The 16,321-nt window shown below is 39.5% G+C and overlaps 1 protein-coding gene across 2 annotated transcripts in view; it reads left to right on the forward strand.

Moving 5' to 3' along the window:
• Nucleotides 1-1,346: 1,346 nt before the first annotated feature.
• Nucleotides 1,347-16,321, forward strand: part of tsnare1 (T-SNARE Domain Containing 1) — a 150,179-nt gene continuing 135,204 nt past the window's right edge. The window contains exon 1 of one of the 2 annotated variants that reach the window (XM_059567091.1): nucleotides 1,347-1,437. The gene's annotated coding sequence lies outside the window, so the exon portion shown is untranslated. The remainder of the gene's footprint in view (nucleotides 1,438-16,321) is intronic. The other variant, XM_059567092.1, reaches the window with a different exon arrangement.

Raw genomic sequence — 16,321 nt, forward strand, 5'->3', positions numbered from 1 at the left:
TTGGATCTTTCTATTAATCAAGTATTCCTAAACAATGTTGATAAATGATAATAATAAATAAATAAAAAGATTCTTGAACAGCAAATCAGCATATTTAAATGATTTCTTAATGATCATGTGACACTGACACAGACTGGAGTAATGATGCAGAAAAATGTAGCTTTGATCACAGGAATAAATTACATTTTAAAATATATTCAAATATAAAACAGATATTTTAAATAATAAAAATATTTCACAATATTACTGCTTTTGCTGTATTTTGGATCAAATAAATGTAAGCGCTTGGTGAGCAGAAGAGAATTCCTAAAAACAAATATATATATATATATTGATTGAATGTGATAATGTCTAAGTGAGTTATTTACTATGCCATTAGTCTATCCTTTCCACCAATTCATTCGGTTGCAAACATGGCTTTTGATTGACAGGGTATACTAATCACAGAGAAGTAGAGGAGTTGTCTCTTCCTTGGCTGTATTTCATGAATTAATGCCGGTCCCGTGTGGTTGTTGATGAATTCTGAGAGTCGTATTTGGCCGGTGGTCCTGGCAGTGGCCTAGATCCGGGCTTGAGGTTGACATGCATTTCATATGCAGACGGTGAGAGTGTGTGAAGGTCGAGGGGTGGCGGGAGTGACATCCTGTTTCACTTAATTCAGTTTCACTATGTACCGCCCCTCTCAGATGCTCTTTATTTAACAATTCCATCCACTTACTAGGAGAAATGTGTGTGTGTAAAGCAGAAGGAAATGAGAAGACGGTGGACCGTCTGTCAGGTCTGTAGCCTCCTTCAACCCAGAAGTGTTTGCTGATCCACCCTCCCACACATGCACACAGACATGGGCTAATGTAATATTAACAGCCACTCTCTCTGCCCGATCCAGAAAGGTCATTTTCTCAGTTCAGTCTTTTCTTCCACTTAATCCTCGTCTTTTATTTATTTCCAGTGAGCCCATATTAAAAATGTATTTTAATGATTTAGATTCTACGGTGCAAATTGAAAAAAGAAAAAAAAGAAAAATGAAGATTTTAATTGAAATCATTAAAATTTCATCCAAGATTTCAACATAATTATTAATATTATTATTTATAATAATTATTTATAATATTTACAATAAGTCCTGTATTTCAAATTAATATATTTTGTGACAATATTTCCACATTTTCTATATACTCATATATATATATATATATATATATATATATATATATATATATATATGTATTTTTTTTTTTTAATCTGGCTCACCATTAACACTTTCAATTGCTTCTCCAGATCAAACTACACATCCCATAATCCCACTTTTTCATTCAGGTCACATGATTATAAGCAAGAGCAGATGGTACAGAGTCATGTGATGTTGTGAGCCGGGGTTGAATCTGAGAGGTTCTCTTGCGTCTGATGTGAGTGCTAAGTGCTCTCCCAAGAAAAAGGGTAATGTATGAAAATTAGCTTTGTTCATTTGTGACTCTGGTTAAATGGATTGTTCTTTTCAGCTGAGAATATGTCAGGTGGAGGTCAGTGTTTAAGGACAGAAAGGAGGTGAGGGAAAGAGGAGGGGGAGGGTAGGCCTGAGAGGATGCTCTCTTGTTACCGTGGCATTCAGAAAGAGCACTGTACTTTGGGATAATTGCATGTGATGTAATACATACAAACCTAATGTCCCATCTGTTATGTGGGCCGAAGACTGTGTTTATGAATTTCTTTGCTAATCCTGAGCTGTGTTATTTGGTTTATCATGGCTACGTGAGGGGCCTGAATATTTTAGACAGCTTTTGTTTGTGTCTTCTTCTGCTGCCCAGTCAAATTTGGTTCAATCTTTTACTGTTTAATGTTCTGCTGACCACTTGTTTAATTAGACTGGCCATAATAGGCCTTTTGTTTTGCAATGTTGGCCAAGTGAACTGAGCCTCGAATTTTCACAATGTCTGTTGTGAATATGCACATAAAGCTAAACTATGGCAACTCAGAAATAAATAATTTTGAGTGGAATTTATTATAAAGTAGAAAAACAGGTATTGTCATTTAAAACTGAATGTAAGTTCAAAGAAATAAATGTAATCTCATGTAATTCACAATTTTTAACCAGAAAATCCATGTTGAATGATGGCTTGACAGAGCTTTACAATCCCTGATGTTTAAATGTTTATAGGCTTTACTATCTGTGTTTTGAATTTAATATTGTCTTTTCTCGTCCACTTTTTTTTATTGCTAATTATATGATGTCCTCTCTGCTGAGGGCAAATGGGAAACTCATGTTTTCAGATGCGTAAGAAGAAGGCCGTAATTATTGTAATATGTGTTCTGCCACTTTACCACAACAGGTTTTATTTCTATAATTCCATAATACTTTGTAATACAATAAAATCACAGCCCTTGGTTCTATCATGTTTATTTATTGCACACTGAAATGGCAGTTTTCCAGCAGTTTCCTACACTTTGTGAGGTTAATTTTGCACATTTTTCTCACATTGCTATAATATAATAATAATAATAATAATAATAATAATAATATATATATATATATATATATATATATATATATATATATATATATATCCTTCATAATGGACAATTATAACTATTATAACAAATGGAATTGTTGCCTAAAGGAGCTTTTTCTTTTCTAATGGATGTTAAGTTTTGTATTTTATTGTCAAAAAATAGTCCAGTGGTATTGTTATTTCTTTTGCATGGGCTAATGTTGAAAATCTAAAAAGTTTACCACAGCGCTAGTATTTCTACAACTGCATTTTAGATCAATTAAAGAGGATTTAAGTCAGTAGGCTAAAGATCAGAAACATCAAAAACTGACTTCAGCATAGTGGTCAGAAATGTATTTCAATTCAATTCATACTAAACTGTTCACACATATGATGCTTTTGAATCATTTTATTTCAGGTTGGTTGGGAATTTAATTGGCTGTAGACTCTTAAAAATAAAGGTGCTTAAAATGTTCTTCACAGCGATGGCACAGAAGAACCATTTTTTGGGGGGTTCCAAAAATAACCATTAAGTCAAAGGTTCTTTAAAGAACCATGTCGTTCTAACATTTTTATAGTCTTAAGTACCTTGTTTAGTCAAAAAGAACTGTTTGTGAAACAGAAAGGTTCTTCAGATGTTAAAGGTTCTTTATGGAGCCATTTAGACAAAAAGGTTCTTCAATGACATCGTGAAGCACCTTTATGTTTAGCAAGTAGCTGTGCAGGTTTCAAAACAAGTTTGCAGTGTATATTGCTCTGTTGCTTCATGACAATCAGTCAATCAATCTCTTGTTTTCTGTTGCTGTATATGTTTGTTTACAATTACACTAAATGTGAAATGATTCATGATCCAAAATTAAACCAATTCAGGATCCAGATCAGGGCTATGTTTCCCAAAAGCATCATAAAGCCAAGTAGAATGGAGATCCATTGCCACTAATAGTCTCTACGATCAAATTATCGCACAGTACTTTTGAGAAACTCAGCCTTGGACTGTGGTCTGCTAATTGTTCCATCAATGCTAGTGTGATTGAATTTTTAGCACAGTTTAGTCTTTAATATTTCAAATTTATCTCATGTGTGTGGATCTATTGCAGCTAGGCATTAAAAACCATGGCATGATAGGCTTGATGAGATTTCTTAAGTGTCCCCCACTTTTCGGATCGTTCCTATGCCCCTGCTGATAAGACTAATTGCGAAATAAATCAGTTTACCTTGGTATGGATCACATTTGTTCAAGTACGATGAATTACATCATACAATCTCATTAATTAAAGCAAGACATTTTGGTTCAAGAGAAAGATAGAAGGCTATAGAAGTGCAGTGCATTCTGGGAAGTGAAACGAATTCTTATTCCCGTCACGTTGCTCTCTTTCTCCACTTCACCTTATCAGACAAAACTGCTCTGGCCTTGCTGTCGGGGCAAGACAGTTCACAAAGTCCTACTTGGGTTTTAAAGCAAACCTTGAGGCACTTTTTAGCTCCCGAAACTGCAAGACATCTCTCTCTGACTACAATTTGAAGAAACTGGTGAGATAGCAAGAACCCATGTTCCTTACACAAGTGTGATTAAAATACAATAACAACATCGTCCACATCTCAGGACCACTTTCATGATTACACTCGCTTTTGATTAGGTTGAGAAAGCAAGTTGACACAATGGCATCATAATTAAGAAGGCAATTGTCACATCTCGAGAAATGGTGCATCATTGGACATAATTTCCCTGCCAATCTAAAGATTATGTTGTGCTTTTTGAGATTGGGTTGTAATTACTTGATTGCATAAGAAAGTAACTCAAAATCTGCATTGTTGGGACGCATTATGCAGCCAGTTGGGAAAGAGCCAGGCTGAGATTTAATATGTGTACGCCTGCAGACAAAAGGTTTCACCAAAAAAAATAACAAGCCATGTGCTTTGGAGATGTGTGAGTAATGAGTGGACAACTGTTAGGTATAATTAAAGTTATAATTGTTGTAATATAAAGTGCTCAAAGATAAGGTATGAGACACGCAAGCTATTCAGGGTCATTTTAGTTTTTAAAATGTTTCACTTGTGTAGCCAGATATTTAAATAACTTCGATCCTATAAAGCATTGTGAATGTCTTAACTGAATAAAAAAAAATAAAAAATAAAAAAAATAAGAAGCCATTTATGCTTATAAAAGATTAATTTAAATGATTAAAATACAGTAAAAATAAGAATATTCTAAAATATTATAACATTTTAAAATACATGTTATCTATTTTTATTATAGCTTAAAATGTTATTTATTCCTGTGATGGCAAATCTGAGTTTTCAGCTGGCATTACTCCAGTCTGTAGTGTCACATGGTCCTTCAGAAATCATTCTAATATGGCGATTTGCTGCTCAATAAAGTTGAAATGGGTTAAAAACAAAGACTAAAATTTGCTGAGATGTTCTGATTGGTGGATCTTTTTTCTTTAGGATTCATGGGCAGCATAGTTAAATAGAAATTGTATTTATTTATTTATTTATTTTTTTAATGAAGATGAAATCACTTTGGCAAATGGCAACAGAAACATATAATTAGTTACTAACCCAATAGCTCATGTTAGGTTTGTCTTTTCAATGTTTTTACAGGGTCATGTGAAATTAATTAAAATTTTAATTAATTAACCAATTAAAATATTGCATACACCTGTCCCTTATTGGATATGTTTAAAACTAGAGTAATTCAGAGGAAATGTCATTTGAACCCTTTGATGTCAATCCATTTTATGAGGTTAAAAGGTCAGATAATTAATTCCATCATTTATGTTTGCACAAACTCTTTAAAAATTTCTAGCTGCACTCACCTAACATGATATCCAAGAGATTTGATTGTCATCAGCTTCATTTTTGTCACCTCATGTGATTAGAGGAACCCATTGATTATATCATATTAGCTGAGTAATTGATTGTAACTGGTTATTAACCTCTAAGAACTTAATGTCCAGTGTGCCATTGCATGAGGACAGTCCTTAATCACTCACAAATGGCAGCCATTAATGAGATTAGTTCCTGGTTCTGCTCTGTAACTTTATTTGTTCCAGGAAGCATTGACAAGGGCATCCAGATGCTGAAGTTTACTTTTCTGTGAATTGATTCCTTTCCTGTTTAACCACATTCTTTGTCACCTTGATAAATGTGGGCTTACTGAATGTAAACTACAATAAATATGACTTTTTAATACAGTGCGATAGCACTTTTGAAATCCAGGCATTTGAGCATGCTTATGAAGCCGGATCTGATATGATCTCAAAAAGACATTTTCTGGCTTTGATTATAGATGAGATTACGGGAGATCTGAGATTCAATACCTGCACAGCGTGACTATCTGTTCTATAGATAGGGCTACTGCACACTGTGTTTTAGTGTTTATCTAGTATACATTATTGGTTATTACTTTTGCAAAGCAATTAACAGAAGACGACTTTGTCATCTGGTAATGCTTGAAGTGTACCAAAATATAAGGACAGCCAGAGCCCGAAATAGTTTCTGCACATTATCAGATGGTGCATTGAAATCACACACACTTTGACAGGTTATGGAAAATGGGCAAATAATGTGACTCATCGATGGCAGATTTTACCATCTGCCACATTACGTCAGAAAGACTCACCAGCACATACATGCTTTAAACTCATGGCATGTACTAATGAGCACCTGCATTCACTGCATTGAGTTTGGTAACTCAATTATTATTCTTTTTTTAATCACTGTGGCTTCTAGATACATCTGTCAATGAAGACTAGACTAACAAAAATTGTACTATTGTATTACCATGGTTTTCTGTATTACCAGAGCAGAATACTTACCGGTAGTTGTTGTTTTTTTATTGCTGAAAACTTAATAATCTCTCTTAAATGTAATTAATAATGTATTTTGAGTGCATAAAAATGATAACTGTTTCATATTTTAGTCAGTCAGATGTTCTTTCAATAAGCATAAGCAGAGTTCATTCAGTGAAGGTCAAACTGGTAGCTTGTGAGTCTTTTCAAACAATTAATTTAGAAATTCTGTTCATAAAAATAATTTGTTCATAAATTGCATTATACGTTAGTTGTATATTTTTTATATTTATTCACAAGTTGCGGCATTCATTTTTGATTATCAAAAAAATAAAAATAATAAGTTGCTCAGAGTTATGTTCATGAATCTGACTTCATAGGATGTTTGGTATGTTTTGGATTCACTAAAAAAGAACTGGCTTGAGTCATTTGTTCATGATTTGGACTCTATAACAACTTAATAGAAAGATGTGCTTATAGATTATTTGTGTTACAATTTATATTCTTATTCGATCACATTAAAGTAAAATCGCAGTCCCACAAATCTAATTAAAATTAGAATGATTTATTTTGCACACACAGAAACTGTTTCTCATTTGACTGACATGAGCCTGAAAGTATAATTTCGCTGAATACTATTATTCAGCTTCATTTTTGAGTTCTGAATACATAATGCTGTTATATCCATTCTTTTGCAACCATGCATATTACCATTTGATACCATCACTGTACAATGGAAAGTTCAAAGGAAGAGATATTTATTCAATAGGAATTTATTCCATTCACTTTTATCAACGCCAACCCCCCCCACAATGATGACATATTGCTGGACCCTGCCAAGGAGACGTCCTGTGTGTCCTTCCTTATCTCATTTGGGCCAGCTATGCCATGATTATGTTGGATTGTGGGAAACCCATCACCAGGATGTACTGTAGCTGTAGGGGGAAACATATGTGGTGTGAGGAGGGAACCAGAAGGCTAGAACTTGGAGGTCCAGTGTACCATCTGTTTCCCTCTCCTTCATGAGCCAGGGAGCCCTCGGAGCTCATAGTGAGATCAGCTCTCCCAAATCCAACCCTAAAACAGCTTGTAATCCCAAAGGGGGGGTCATAACCATGTCCAGCAGTGGCATACAGCACTGGCAGCCAAAACAGCCTTGGGTCCTGTGTAAATGTCTACATACATCACATGCCATCATCTCGTTAAATGGTGAAATTGCTGCCATTGTGAGAAAACCAAGGATGATTTACCCCAGAAGCTAACTTTGGACACAAATAGCTACGTTCTGATGAATACCACACTCACACAGTGCAGGAATCTTTAAGTATGCAAACATGTGGCCTCAAGTTTTACCTTGACATATGTGCTCTGCAAATAGAAACAAACTAGCATTACTAATTAGTTTTATTCAGAGCGGACATTATGTACATTTTATCTCAACATTGTGTGAAAGTTTTGTCTGTGGTTGTGTGCAGTGACGGACAGTGAGGGAAATTGTATTCAATGTTATTCAATACTGATCAAATCAATAAAAAAATTGCAATGGGTGTTATTAGGGTATATATATATATATTATAATTTTATATATATATATATATATATATATATATATATATATATATATATATATATATAATTTTATTATATATATATATATATATATATATATATATATATATATATATATATATATATATATATAATTTTATTATTATATATATATTTTTCTGAATAATTTGCTCCCATACCCACCATTTTACTAATATCTCAAAATATCAATAATTAATTATTTATTATAATGTTTTACAACCCAATTCATTGTAGTATAGTGGATAAACTGAACAAATCATCTTCAGTATATACATAAATAATTTGTTTTACATAATCGCAATTTAATTACAATATTGCATTCAATATTTTTACTAAATTAAAAAGTCAAAATTTATGCAAAAGACTTGCAAGTCATGTGTAATTCACATCACTCCAGTCTATTGACTTACCTTCATGTGAATTGAAAAGCTGCATGTTTGTCACTTCATTGTTTGTTAACTTCAAACCACTGCTTCCAGATAAAATACAAGTCTTCTATCTATAATATTGCTTTCTCCAGTGAAAAATTGACCTCATCTGAATCTGGAAAGAAATATATTCCAATACAGTCCAAAACAGTTCTAAACCAATATTTCGATAAATTGTGATAACAGAGGATGGACTTTTTTATTTTTACTAGAGGAAACATGGTTATGGGTTATGCACTGCATTTACTGCAACTGATCCATTATTGAGCAAGCTATGTAATGCAAAATTTTGCTAAATCTGTTACAATGAAGAAATAAACTTGAAACTTGTTTGAAGTTTACCTTTAATTTATTAAGTTTCCTTTTAACTTTTTGTCAAAACCACTGTTCCAAAGCAACTTTGAAAAAAAAAAAAATGCCTGCATTTTGCATGAATTCAAAATCCTTTGACATTACATGGATCTATTATTATGTGCATGAGCAAATTTTCTTAACATTACAATAATTTTTGTCACTTGTGTTCATTTTGAATGGCCTTTTGAGGAGTTTCAGCCTCAGTTTCCCTTTATCTGAAAGACTGCCACTGGTTGTGTGTAGCCTGCTGTGTTGGAATATGCTAAATAATTTTGCATTTGTCATCCACATCATTGTGTGTGCTTCAGGCTACCATTTGTCCAGACACCCAGACTCACCATTCAAAGTCTCTCTCTCCTCCATTTCTTTTTAAAGCTCTTTTACTAGCTCTTTTGATGTTGTGACTTATACACTGTTGGTACACATGCTGACTTGTTGAGATGGTCTTAGGTTTCCTCCCCACATTCTGAAATTGAATTGAAAGGAATAAGACCGTGTTTAGCCCTTAAGCGTCACATCAGTGGAGTCCTACAACATCTCCTCTGATTGACCTCACCATGCGTTACTGCCCAAAATAAGGCTGTAGATGAACCGTGCAATGTTGTTGTTTCAGTCTGTGCAACTGCAAGATTGCTTTAGCTTCATCATTTTTATTTACCTTTTTTTGTGCAATATTTATGGAAGCCTGTTTATATCAGTTAAAAAATACAATTTCTTGTAAAATTTTAACAAGACTTCATACTGTATCTTACAATTTAAATTTAAAACTCACAGTATGACTTTATATTTAAACATTTCTACTTGAATTTTCACAATTATGACTTCATGTCTTGCAGTTTGACTCTTCATCTCAAACTATAATTAACTCTCATAAATTTTCAATTTCATAAAATTATCTTAATCTAATAAATTATCAAATTCTGCTTTATCTCATAACTTCAACTTTTTATCTCATAATTATGAATTATTATTATTATAATACAGAATATTGACTTTTGTCATAATTATGTTGTTAGTTGACTGTTATATTTCTGACTTTTCATAATTATGATCTGCTAATGTATTTTATTCTCATGTGTTATTCAGTGAGCTTTCATCTAATTATATAATTATATAATTAACTATTTTTCATGAGCATGTATTTTATTTATTTATTTATTTTATTTTCTGTGAGATGGATATTGAAAGCAGGATGATGTGAACGTAGATGCATTAAAATCATTATTTCAGCATACACAAGCCATGTGTGCTCCGTTAATCTGCTGAGTGAAGCAAAACACCTAAAAGGAAAGACTGTAAAGATGTAATTTGCAACTAAGTGCATCTGCATAACAAAGTTCTGTATCTGCATAGTTTGCGCTGCTGTGCCATTATAAATCTAGAACTGGTCATGATTCATTTTTACACGTTTTTAAATTTCACATCATGTGTGCAGAGTTTTCCCTATAGTTTTGAGGTTATAGTATAAGCAATTAATCTTCATAGAATATCACACCTAAAGTCATGTATAAAGGCAGCTACAAAAGCCTAACCGACTGATTCAAAGAGGTTTGTGGGTAATTTAGATGGCGACCATATGCAAATGGATTGTTGCTTGTGGGTAGCGCTCAGATGGGAGCAAATTGGTCTATCTCGAATTTGAAAACTTTCCAGCCAGGATGGCTTTGTCTGTCTTACATTCACAATGGAAAAACTGCAGAATGGCTTTTGGATCCCAGGTGACTCATTTTAAATAAATTATGAGGCAGAATATGTTGATACAGCCAAATGACACGTAAACCGCAGAGCCAGGCTTGCCTTATAACTCATCCAAATGCATGGGGAGGGGTTTATTGAAAGGAAAAAAAAATGTGTGACCAGTCTTCCTCAGAGCTCTCTAACAAATGAAATAATTAAAGTATCTGTGTTCTCCTCTCCCTATCTAACCGAAGGTTACTGAAGTCTTTTCTCGCCATGTGGACGGACTGTGTTTTAAGTGTTATTGATACTTACCTGGCCCAGCTGTCTTCATATCTTATAAATTTGACAGTATCATCAAAAACAAGCCAGCCTATCTTTTAAAAATGGAGCAGCTGGTCTTCTGGAACCAGCTGTAAAAAAAAAAAAAAAAAAAAACCTCTCCATCATCAAGAAATAGGTGCTGCAGGCCACAGACTCAGATTTTGTAATTCACCGACCTCTTATTATATACATGTTGCCAGAAACAGTGTGTCTCATTCTCTTACAATGGCATCTACATTTTCTTATCCTTAGTGAATCTGATGCACATTTTTCAAAAGGTGCTTAAGCACATACATTTCTTGTTCCCCTTTCTGATGTTGATGAATCCAAATAGTTCTGTATGAGAGTGCACATGCCCGCAGGTGGTAATTAGCATAATACACGCCCAAACTATATCTATATATGTGCTTTCCACACAACCTATATATATAGCCATTTGTCACTCTCTGCAAGCATATAATTATTATTATGCTCTCCAAAGATGCAGTCTAATCTGAAAGCTTAAACGCACATCTGATTTTGAGTAAAGCAAGTGTGCCATTCACAAAACCAATTGAAACAAAACGAACACCTTATATAAGGGTCAGTGACTATCTTGTTCATAGTTTGTGAATGTTTATTAGAGGGAACTCTAATTTTCAGTATACCAGCAGATTTACCAATCTCCAATAATTTAAACAACTCAGATGTTGTTTGTTTTTAACAGAAGTGGAACACTTTCATTCTGTTTTTAGTTCAATCAATCAATCAATCAGTCAGTCAGTCAGTCAGTCAGTCAGTCAGTCAGTCAGTCAGTCAGTCAGTCAGTCAGTCAGTCATTAAATAAAGTTATTAAATGTGGAATTTAGCCATGCACTTGAACTGGAATATGGGGAGGTTTAGTGGGTTTAGTAGCAGAAATAAAATATATATATATATATGTTTGTTAAAGAATTTGAATACATTTTTAGAAATGTTGGTAACACTTCAGTGTAATGGAAAAATTCTCACTATTAACTAGTTGCTTATTAGCATGCATATTTTTAACACAAATCTGTTTTCGGCGGCACTTGTTTAGTTTAAAAGTAGACATGTCAAGCTTTCTATAAATATCTCTCTCATGTCTCTTCGTTGAGTATTCACGAAGTTACAGTTCATTTTAATGACGTGTTTGTAAATAAAGATCAGCGCAGACAAAGGCTGCAGACAGCACACCTTGTTTGTTATCTTTATTTTATAAGTGCACAAAGGTTTGTTGTTATTATGTCTGTATCCAAAAAAAAAAGTAGACCCTTTACAGATTCGATTGATGTATTGCTCTTATCTGTACGATTAAAACTGAAAGTGTAATTTAAGTTCTTTTCGGGGTTATCAGGAGAAAATGCCTCAAAACGTGTATCCGCGTTAATCGACTTCAAAGGGTTAAATTATACAGCTGACAGGGTTAAATTGTCAATAAATGATTGGATACTTGAATTTTTAACAATGGTTTAAGTGCTGTACTTTCCCCAAAAGCTTTTATTTGTAGTAGGGCTGTGCAAAAAATCGAATGCGATTTTCATGCACATCTCATCAGTAAAGACGCTCCTGTAATTAGAAGTATATCTCCAGCACGTGCGTTCGGATCAGGGTTGCCAGGTTTTTACAACAAATCCTGCCCAGTTTCTTCTCAAAACTAGTCCAAAACTAGTCCAATTGCGCTTCCAGGAGGTTCCCCCAAAAAAATTGCTTCCCGGGGTTACAATATAAGTTCTCTTACGAGAGCTCTCTCGTACTGCGTCTTAGCTAAGACGCTACGGGAAAAGTCTCTTTTCACGAAATACTGAAGCAAAAAATTATCCTTAATTTTGTATTTTTGTAAAGCGCATTTGCAGCAGTACACAGCCATAGGCGAGACGGCTCGCTCGCTCATTGGCTTGTTCTGCGGCAACTGCACAGCCTATCGCGCCCTTCTTGCCACTTCCCGCCGAAACGGGTGTGGCCCAACCTATAAAAGGAGCTCGAAAAGGCTGACTCACCTGATTTTTCATCTCTTCAGCGAAGCTCACGCATCGCTGGATCACGAGGAAGCAAGCGCCGTCTGGAAGAGCATATCAGCAGGACGAGCCATCCTGAAGCCGCTGGCACCGCCGCCTTCCACTGCCGCCTTCCACTGCCGTTCCTGCTGCGCTATCCGGCGCCCATATCCTTTATAATCCTTGTTCTGTGATATTCTGTGTGTGTGTTCGCCCTGCGACGCACATTCACAAAAGAGCTGCGTCTTTTTAAAGATGCCTTCGTGCGGCTCGTGCAGAACCCCGCTCAGCGAAGGAGATCTTCATGTCATCTGCGTCTCCTGTCTGGGTGAAGACCATGCAGCGCTCGCGCTCGCGCTCGCGCTCGCTGATGGCGGATGTCCTCATTGCGAGTTGATGCCTATGGTGACTCTGAGGACTCGCCTGGCATCCTTCTCGAAGCCTGCATCATCCGCTGCGCCGCAGCGCCGTAAGAAGCGCCGCTCGCAGCGCCGCTCGCAGCGCCTACCAGAACCGCCTCCAGCTCGGCCGAGCTCGCCGGTTCCCTCCGCTTCGCCGGTCTCCCCTGCATCGCTTCCCGATGCTCAGCGTCCGCTGCTTGCCGACGCGTCATCGGAGGAAGTGGATCTCAGGCCCGCGTCGGAGGAAGAAGACACATGCTCTCTGCTTGCTTCGGGCAGTGAGGGTTGGGCAAGCTCCGTGGATCTCGCGCCCGCTGCTCAGAGGCCCAGCAGACGGGGGGATATCGATAAGGAGCTGATGCGTGTACTCTCGTTGGCCGCGGCGAGCCTCGGCCTCGAGTGGTCTGCACCAGCGCCCCCTTCACGTTCCCGGCTGGAAGGTAGCTATCTTCCGGATGAGCGCTCTTCCTCAAGCTCAAAACACGCCCCTTTTCTTCCTGAGCTTCACGAAGAAGTGGCGAAGGCTTGGGACGCTCCATTCTCGGCGAGAATCTGCTCATCTGTTTCGTCAGCATTCTCCACACTGGACGGTGCTAAGAACAGAGGCTACCTGTCACTTCCGCCGGTGGAACAGGCTATAGCAGCGCACCTTTGCCCGCCCTCTGCTGGACGGCGGACTAAGGCGGCGTTGCCATCCAAAGCCTGCCGCATGACGTCATCGCTGCTCGCACGGATATTCTCTGCTGCTGGGCAGGCTGCGTCTGCGTTACACACCATGGCGACGCTACAGATTTTCCAGGGCGATCTTCTCCGCAAGCTGGATGAGATGGGACCTGAAGCGATCTGTCTCGTGGATCTGAGGAGCGCTTCGGATCTCTCCCTCCGCGCTACTAAGTCCGCTGCACAGGTCATGGGACGGGTTATGGCTTCCGCTACGGTGGCTGAGAGGCATTTGTGGCTGACGCTTTCTGACATCAAGGAGTCTGAGCGCGCTGCGTTTCTTGACGCTCCGCTAACTCCTGCCGGCCTCTTTGGATCTTCCGTCAACGAGTTTGTGGAGAGATTCGCCGAGGACCAGAAAGCTTCACAGGCGTTCAAGCACTTCTTGCCGAAGCGCTCCAGTTCTGCAGCTAGCCGCTCTAGACCGGCACCACAGAGCTCTCAGTCACGCCCACCGCCTCCTGCTGCGCCATCACGACAGCGTCAGCAACGCAGCTCGGGACCCCGTTCTCGCTCTTCGAGCCGTCGCCCCGCGCCGCGGAGCCGCGGCAGAGGATTGCGGTGAAGCCAGAAGCCCCGAAAGCATCCTAGCACTGCTGGGAAAGCGCCGGTGTTCGAGTTCCGCTGCGGCCGAGCTCTCACCCAAGCGCGCCGCTGTTGCAGTTCCAAGAGTTGCGACTGCCTCAGTGTCTTCTGCAATGCGCAAGCCTGCACGAGTGCCCGCTTGCCTGCACACAAAAGCCGTTATCACAGCTACCCAGATGTTTCACAAAAACAGTGTTTTTTCTGGTGTTCCGGCCACGGCCGATGGTGCTATAAATGTTGTGACGATGCCCACTCCTCCGTGCCCATCTCCACATGTAAGCACAGCCCTACATACAGGGCCTGCGCTCATAATGTCGACTCAAGTCGGTCGCGCACACTACATAGTAAACGTGCCCACCCCTCAGTGCCCACAATTACTATGTCACACGCGTCATGTGGTTTCTGTAAAAACGAAACCCATGCACGCTCGTCCGGTCACGGCCGATGGTGCTTTAAATGCAGTGACGATGCACACAGGGCTGGCGCACATAAGATCGACACAGATCGGTCGAGCGCGCTGCATAGTAAACGTGCCCACTTCCCAGTGCCCACATACACTATGTCACTTACGGCGCGGGGCTTCTGTAAAAACGAGGCCCGTGCACGTACATTCTGCACAGGCAGACGGCGAGTTGGAAGTGGTAAAAGTGCACACATGCAGCCCACGGTTACTCGCAGATATATTGAGTCCCACGGGACCCGCTCAGCCTCCCTCCAGTCGGTTAAGCGCCGGAACGGGGTCGAGGATGAGCAATCTGCCCGCTGTGATCAGCGCGCTCCCCACCTCAGATGCGCAGCACACTCGAGCGCCGCCGTTGCCCAGTCAACAGAGCGCGTGTCACATCCAGCCCTAAGCCATTCATGCAGATGCATGGTCAGCGCTTCCAGGGGTTTCGGATTGGGTTCTAGGCATTATAAAGAGAGGCTACTCGCCATAGTTTTCTCGACGCCCACCGCGTCAAAACAGAAGTAGCATACATACTTCGGGCCGAAATATCAAAACTGTTGAGCAAAGGGGCTGTAGAGCCTGTGTCTCAAGCTCAAAGCGAGGGGGGGCTGTACAGCAGATACTTTCTGGTGCCCAAGAGAGACGGGGGTCTCAGGCCCATACTGGATCTAAGACAGCTGAACAAGGCATTGATGAAACGCAGTTTCAAAATGCTCACGACCAGGAAGCTCCTCGCGCAGATTCGCGGAGGGGACTGGTTCATGTCAATAGATCTGAAGGACGCGTATTTTCAAATACAGATAGCGTCAAACCACAGGCGGTTTTTGAGATTCGCCTTCGAGGGCCAGGCATACCAGTTTGCAGTCCTGCCATTCGGCTTGTCCGTAGCTCCTCGTACGTTTACGAGGTGCATGGATGCAGCGCTCGCTCCTCTCAGACTCAGAGGCATACGAGTGCTGAATTATTTGGACGACTGGCTGGTTCTGGCCCAATCACGAGCGGAGCTCGTGGACCACAGGGCCGTTTTACTCGATCACCTCGAGAAGCTCGGCCTCAGTGTCAATTGGGCGAAGAGTTCGCTGAACCCCAGTCAGACGATCCTGTTTCTGGGTATAGTTCTGAACTCATGTTCCATGACGGCGCGACTGTCACCACAGCGCACGATGGGCATTCAGCGCGCAGCGAGTTCTTTCCGCTGCGGCGCGACTGTGTCGCTCAAACACTGTCAAAAGATGCTGGGTCTCATGGCCTCAGCATCTCCGGTTCTGCGGCTGGGCCTGCTCCGCATGCGCCCCCTGCAGTTCTGGCTGAAGGCTCGGGTGCCGCGCAGAGCGTGGGTGTCTGGCCGGCTGCATTTCAAGGTCGATCAGAGCTGTGTTGCGGCTCTAGCACCTTGGACAGCGAACGGCTGGTACCGATCAGGTGTAAGCCTGGGGACTTCCCCGAGTGTGAAAATGGTGTCGACAGACGCCTCCACTTCGGGATGGGGAGAGCTGCTCGAAGGCAGACCGTCCTTTGGC

This window comes from Carassius carassius, chromosome 15 (assembly GCF_963082965.1).
Source record: "Carassius carassius chromosome 15, fCarCar2.1, whole genome shotgun sequence".
Taxonomy (NCBI): Eukaryota; Metazoa; Chordata; class Actinopteri; order Cypriniformes; family Cyprinidae; genus Carassius; species Carassius carassius.